General features: G+C 26.3%; 1 protein-coding gene across 1 annotated transcript in view; it reads left to right on the forward strand.

Annotated features, from left to right (window-relative positions):
* LOC125033475 overlaps positions 1–7,500 on the forward strand; it is a 46,627-nt gene that overhangs the window by 590 nt on the left and 38,537 nt on the right. Inside the window, exon 1 of the mRNA XM_047625016.1 lies at positions 1–399. This exon is cut by the window's left edge and continues 590 nt beyond it. The gene's annotated coding sequence lies outside the window, so the exon portion shown is untranslated. The remainder of the gene's footprint in view (positions 400–7,500) is intronic.

Here is a 7,500-nt window from a genome sequence, read left to right on the forward strand (position 1 = left end):
GTTTTGTCTTTTTTTTGATGTGATGGAAAATGTTGATTTGGATCTGAACGAATAAAAATGACAGAGAGAGAGAATAATTATGATCTTTTTTGCTGTTTTGAAGTTTGATTGTAGATGTTATCATCAAAATGTGGAATGCATAAAATTATGGCTTTGTTAAGAGGTACAAATAAGAGGAAATAAGAAACGAGAAAGACAGTGATGATAAAAATGTGAAAACAAAGAAGAAGAAAAAAGAGAGAGGGAAAAAAAACATACAGAAAAAAAAAACGAACGACAAAGACAAATATTTACCAAAGGAATAAATTAAAGAAAAAGAAGAAAAAGAAGAAGGAAAAGAAGAGGAGAGAGAGAGAAACAGAAAATCTTCCGGAATAGAGAAGGTTTTGGATGGCCCAGGTTCGTATCGCTTTGCATGCAATATATATCTCAACATAATGCAACAAGTTCCAGCAAGCGTGTGATAATCTCGTCTAACCCTCCCCCTTCTCCTTCCCTCCTTCCCTCCTCTTCTTTCCTCCCTCCCTCCCTCCCCCTCTCCCTCCCTCCCTCCCCCCCCTCCCTCCCTCCCTCCCTCCCTCCCTCCCCCCCCATCCCTCCCTCCCTCCCTCCCTCCCTCCCCCCCATCCCTCCCTCCCTCCCTCCCTCCCTCCCTCCCCCCCATCCCTCCCTCCCTCCCTCCCTCCCTCTCTCCCTCCTTCCCTCCCTCCCTCCCTCCCCTCCCCCCCTGTCCCCCACTCCCCTTCTTCCCTCCCCTCCCCCACCCTCCTCCCCCCCTCCCCAACCCAAGTACGAGACTACCCTCTAACTCCCCCCCCCCATCCCCTTCCTAACTCCCCCCCATCCCCCCTCCCCCCTCTTTCCCCTCTCCCCCCTCTTTTGAATGACAATTTCCTCCGCAGCTCAAGGTTTTCTGGCATATGACATATCTTTCATCGATCGCTCTGGAATATCTTGGAGGGGGGGGAGGGGAGGGGGAGGGGGGGAGGGGGGGGTAATCGCATACTATTTATATCTATTAAGAGTTGTGTTTTTTTTTGGTATGCTACGGTGCATTTATTTATTTATATATTTATTTATTTACTTATTTATTTGTTATCATTATTACTATTATTTTCATAATCTCCTCCTCCTCCTCCTCCTCCCCCTCCCCCCTCCCCCTCCTCCTCCTCATCATCATCATCATCTTCATAATAATAATCATAATAATCATAAAAGTAACCATAATATCAATAATAATAATAGTGATAATAACAACAATAATGATAATAATTGCGATAGTAGAAATGGTAATAACAAATATTAATGATGATGATAATAATAATAATGACAATAATAATAATAACGATAATAATAATAATAATAATAGTAATAACAATAATAACAATGATAATAATAATAATAATAATAATGATAATAATGATAATAATAATAATGATAATAATGATAATAGCAATAACAACAATATTGATAATGATGATGATAATAATAATAATAGCAATAATAATGATAATGATAATAATAATAATAACAATAATTATAATAATAGTAATAACAATAACAATAATAATGATCATGATAATAATAATAATGATAATAGTAGTAATAATGATAACAATAATGATAATGATAGTAACACTAATACAATACTAATACTGATAATGATAATGATAATAACAAGAATCATAACAATAATGATGATGATAATAATAAAAATGATAATAATTATAATTATAATAATAATAATAATAATAATGATAAAATGATAATAATAATAATAAAAATAGTAATATTAATGGTGATAATAATAATAATAATGATAATAATAATAATAATAATTATAATAGTAATAATAATAATAATAATAATAATAATAATAATGATAATAATAATAACAATAATGATAATAGTGAGGATGATGATACTAATAATAGTAATTGAAATAATGATAATGATAATAATGATAATGATAATAATAATGATAATAATAATAATAATAATAATAATGAAACAACAATGAAATAACAATAAGGATTTTAACAATAATGATAATAATAATAATGAAAGTGCTAGCAAGGATAACAATAACACTAATAATGATAATGATAACAATAATGACAACAACACCAATCATAATAGTAATGATAATAATGATAATAATGATAATCATAAGGATAATGATGATGATGATAATTATAATGATAATATAAATGATAATAAAAAGAATGGTAATGATACTAATAAAAAATATTAATGGTAATAATGATGATATTAAAGTAATCATAACTATTATCATTATCCTCATCTTCATAACAATGACAATAATAAGAACAATAATTATGATGTCATTATGATAATAATAATAATAATAATAATAATAATAATAATAATATGATGATGATGATGATAATGTTAATAATGATGATGTAGAAGGCTATAATGAAAGCAATTGTTAAAAAAATACTAATAGTAATACTGATAATAAGGATGATGATAATAATGATGATGATGATAGAAATAAGAATTATAATGATAATAGTGATGATGATAATGATGATAATAATTATAGAATCAACAGCAGCAATAATGATAATGATTATAATAAAAATAATGGTAATAATAACGATAATGATAATGATGATAATAATGATAATGATAATAATAACGATAATGACAATAATGATAATGATAATAATAAGGATAATGATAATGATGATAATAATGTTAAAGATAATGATACTAACAACAATAATAAAAACGATAATAATAGTAATGATAATGATGATGTTAACAAAGATACTAATGAGAATAACCACAAGAATAGTAATAATGATAGCAATAAGAGTAATGAACAATAAGAGTATTTAGGATGGTAAAAATAATGATAAGAACAATGATAATGAAATAATAAAACATTGATAATGAAAGTGATACTGATAATGGCAATGGTATTGACAAATAATGACTGTTATTTTCATTTTTTATTTTTGCTGTCATTATCATTTTTGCTTTTGCTGTCATTAAGCATTTTGAAAAAAAAGACATGATAATGAAAATAATAATGATAATTATAATAAATGTCACCATTACCATTATTATTATAAACGTTATTATCATTATCGCTGTTATTATCATTGCTAATATTATATTATCATTATCATTATTATCATTACATTATCATTATTATATCTTTCTACTAGAAGCAGTTACTTTCAATCATATTTCCGGGTTTCGGCCAAAAATCCGTGGCAATTCGAAGGCATGACACTCTCATATCTATGAAATGAAATCAAATTCGCAGAGTGATTTGGACAGAAAGAACCTTTCTAAAGAGACGTGCAGAGCTGACCATCTTTTGTAGTTCCTGTAGAGGAGGTTCGCCTGGGAGTTTCTCGGAACAGCCTTCCGCGTTCTTATTGACTAGTCCAAGAGCTTCTACGGCTGTTGGCTCTGTGGTCGTTTGAAGATGTCTCACATTCGCTCGGTCTCTGTTGGCGGGTCTTTGTATTTTGGTAGTTTGTCGAACTGCTGGTACTGTCATATCAGTCATGTGGCAGGTCTTATTCTCATGGGTCTTGGTAATTATGTTGGGCCTATTCGCCTGGTTAGTTCTGTCAAGTGGATAATAAACTTGTCGTTTTCTACAGCCGGCAGTGGTTTGTGGTCGTACCCTCTCACTGCACAAGGTAGTTCGAAATGTTGACAGGCTTTCTAGGGAACATATTGGCCTACTCGGTCACGTTTGTTTTTATATTGGTTCGAGGACAGAACAGTCAGAGACAAGGTGGCCTATTGGGATTTGCACCTTTGTGGAGAATTTCTGCTTCGAGGTTTCTGGTGAAAGGGCTTTGATCCTGAGCAGCCATGATAAAGCCCTATGTTTCGGCTTTAAGCCCAGCACTTCGAACCACTGAGGGTTGTTATTATTATGGTTATTTTTGTTATCATTATTATTATTGTTATCATTAATATTATTCATTATTATTATCAAGAGTAGTATTATCATTAATATTATTATTTATTATTATTTTACTTTATTTTATTATTATTATTTTTACTCTTATCCCTATTCTTATTATCATTGACATTATCATTATCACCATTAATACAAATATTATTGTTAATATTATTATCATCGCCATCATCATCATCATCCTATTTTTGGTCATTAATCATATCATTACCATTGTTGTTGTTATCAGTATCTTTCTTACTTTTATCATTGTTATTATTAATAATTATTATTATTATTATTAATGTTATTATTATTATCATTATTATAATCATTTCTTTTATCATATAATTGTTACTATTATCATTATCATCATTCTTCTTATTATTATTATCATCGTAATTATGAGTATTACTTTATTATCATTATCATTATTATTATTATCATTTATATTTACTAATATTATTATTACTAGTGGTGTAGCATTACTATTATTATTACTGTTATTATCATTATCATTATTGTTTTCATTATTCTTGTTATTACAATAATTATAATGATAATGATAATGATAATAATAATAATGATAATGATAATAATAATAATAATGATAATGATAATATTGATAATAATAATTGTAATACAATAGTAGTGATAATGATAATAGTAATCAAAATAGTAATAATAATAATGGGAAAAATGATAATAATGATAAAAGAAATAATAACAGCAACAACAACAATGATGATGAAAATCATGATAATAATGATAATAATAATAATAATGATGATGATAATGATAATGATAATGATAATAATAATAATAATAATGATATTGATAATGACAATGATAATGATAATGATGATAATAATGATAATGATAATGATAATGATAATAATAATGATAATCATGATAATAATAATGATAATAATAATGATAATGATAATGATAATAATAATAATAACATGATAACTTCGGGGATTAATTTTGTTATCATTATCATTATTTTTATTATTTTAATTTCATTATTATATTTTTTATTATTTGAATATTGTTATTATTATTATTATTATCATTATTATTATTATTATTATTATTATTATCTTATATTATTATTGTGATTAGGATTATTATTATTATTATCATTATTATTATTATTATTATCATTATTATTATTATTATTATTATTATTATTATTATTATTATTATTATCATTATTATTATTATTATCATTATTATTATTATTATTATTATCATTATTATTATTATTATTATTATTATTATTATTATTATTATTATTATTATTATTATTATCATTATTATTATTATTATTATTATTATTATTATCATTATTATTATTATTATTATTATTATTATTATTATCATTATTATTATTATTATCATTATTATTATTATTATTATTATTATCATTATTATTATTATTATTATCATTATTATTATTATTATCATTATTATTATTATTATTATTATTATTATTATCATTATTATTATTATTATTATCATTATTATTATTATTATTATCATTATTATTATTATTATTATCATTATTATTATTATTATTATCATTATTATTATTATTATTATCATTATTATTATTATCATTATTATTATTATTATTATCATTATTATTATTATTATCATTATTATTATTATTATTATCATTATTATTATTATTATCATTATTATTATTATCATTATTATTATTATTATTATTATCATTATTATTATTATTATCATTATTATTATTATTATTATTATTATTATCATTATTATTATTATTATTATTATTATCATTATTATTATTATTATTATCATTATTATTATTATTATCATTATTATTATTATTATCATTATTATTATTATTATCATCATTATTATTATTATTATCATTATTATTATTATTATTATTATTATCATTATTATTATTATTATCATTATTATTATTATTATTATTATCATTATTATTATTATTATCATTATTATTATTATTATTATCATTATTATTATTATTATTATCATTATTATTATTATTATCATTATTATTATTATTATCATTATTATTATTATTATTATCATTATTATTATTATTATCATTATTATTATTATTATTATTATCATTATTATTATTATTATCATTATTATAATCATTTCTTTTATCATATAATTGTTACTATTATCATTATCATTATTTTTATTTTTTACTTACAAATACACTATTTTGCTACGCCGCAGCCTTTTATTGTGGGTCATAATTCGTGTCCAGCAGCATTGACATTACTGTATTTGCGGCAGTAATCGTAAAAAATGAGAATCATAATAATAATAATATTTATTTTAAGTACGAGAACGACAGGAAGTACATCCATCCCTCTAGAACTTATTAACATATAATAAAACTATACGAATAAAAGACAACAAAAAGAAGTATTGATAAAAAGAAAAAGAGAAAGAAAAAAAGAGAAAGAAAGCACAAAAGAACGAATGAAATGAACGAGAGCAAGAGAAGGATACGACTCGTGTGGTATTCGAAGCAGGGTGGATGGCGGCGCGTGTAGCAATGCAGGTAAAATGTAATGCGTCTGTTTACTGCGATGGAGAGAGAGGGAAGGAGGAAGGGGAATGGGGGAATATACTCTTTTATTGCTCTTCTGTCGTGTTTCGTTTCCTTGCTTCCATTTATTTATTTTCTGTATTGCTTTATTTCATGTTTTTTATTCTCACTGGTTTTCTTCGTCTCTTTTTCTCCTTTTCTTCCAAACGATTCTTCTCATATCCATAGCTAGCGTTTTGGTTGAAAACACGTATATTTGATTTCCATATATTTGTCTACTTTATGCTATTTCACGCAACAATTGGCCTGCACGGAAAACGCTCTTTACCACAGGCACGTAAATATCATCAGCGTGCGTGTAAACAGGGAAGGGCTCAGGGTTTGTAATAAAGATAAGGGGCTTCGTTCTACTTCCTATGATTCAGTTTTCAGTGTTCCGACTTCCGAAGCGAAGCACCGAATGGAGCATTTTTTTTTTTAGTGTGTGTATTTACCCATCCTTTTGATCTGCTTTTATAACATGTAGGTGTTTACATTCGTTGATATATTGTACATGGTAGTCTCATGTTCAGAGATTCCACAGCGCAACTTCTCAACTGTATTTAGATGACTCGGTGGAAACAGTTTTTAGAGAAATTATACAGGAATTACAAGCCGTGGTCTTAATGGCCATGCACTCGCGTCTGTACATATCTAGTTGTGTACATTATATAGTGTATGTAAATGAGGCAAGGTGCTAAGAGGTACAATAATCGGATTTAAACGTAAAACGCCGTGATGTCTCCGTTCTGTTTTTATGTCTGCCTGTACTTGTAGGTTGCCTAGCAATGTACGCGGTCGCATGTCTGCCTGGCATGAGCTCATGTCGTGAGGTCCAGTGCAACAGAAGTGCTGATGTCGTTTTTTTATTTCTTATTTTTACTTACAAATACACTATTTTGCTACGCAGCCTTTTATTGTGGGTCATAATTATTGT

The sequence above is a fragment of the Penaeus chinensis genome, chromosome 2, assembly GCF_019202785.1.
Source record: "Penaeus chinensis breed Huanghai No. 1 chromosome 2, ASM1920278v2, whole genome shotgun sequence".
Lineage (NCBI taxonomy): Eukaryota > Metazoa > Arthropoda > Malacostraca > Decapoda > Penaeidae > Penaeus > Penaeus chinensis.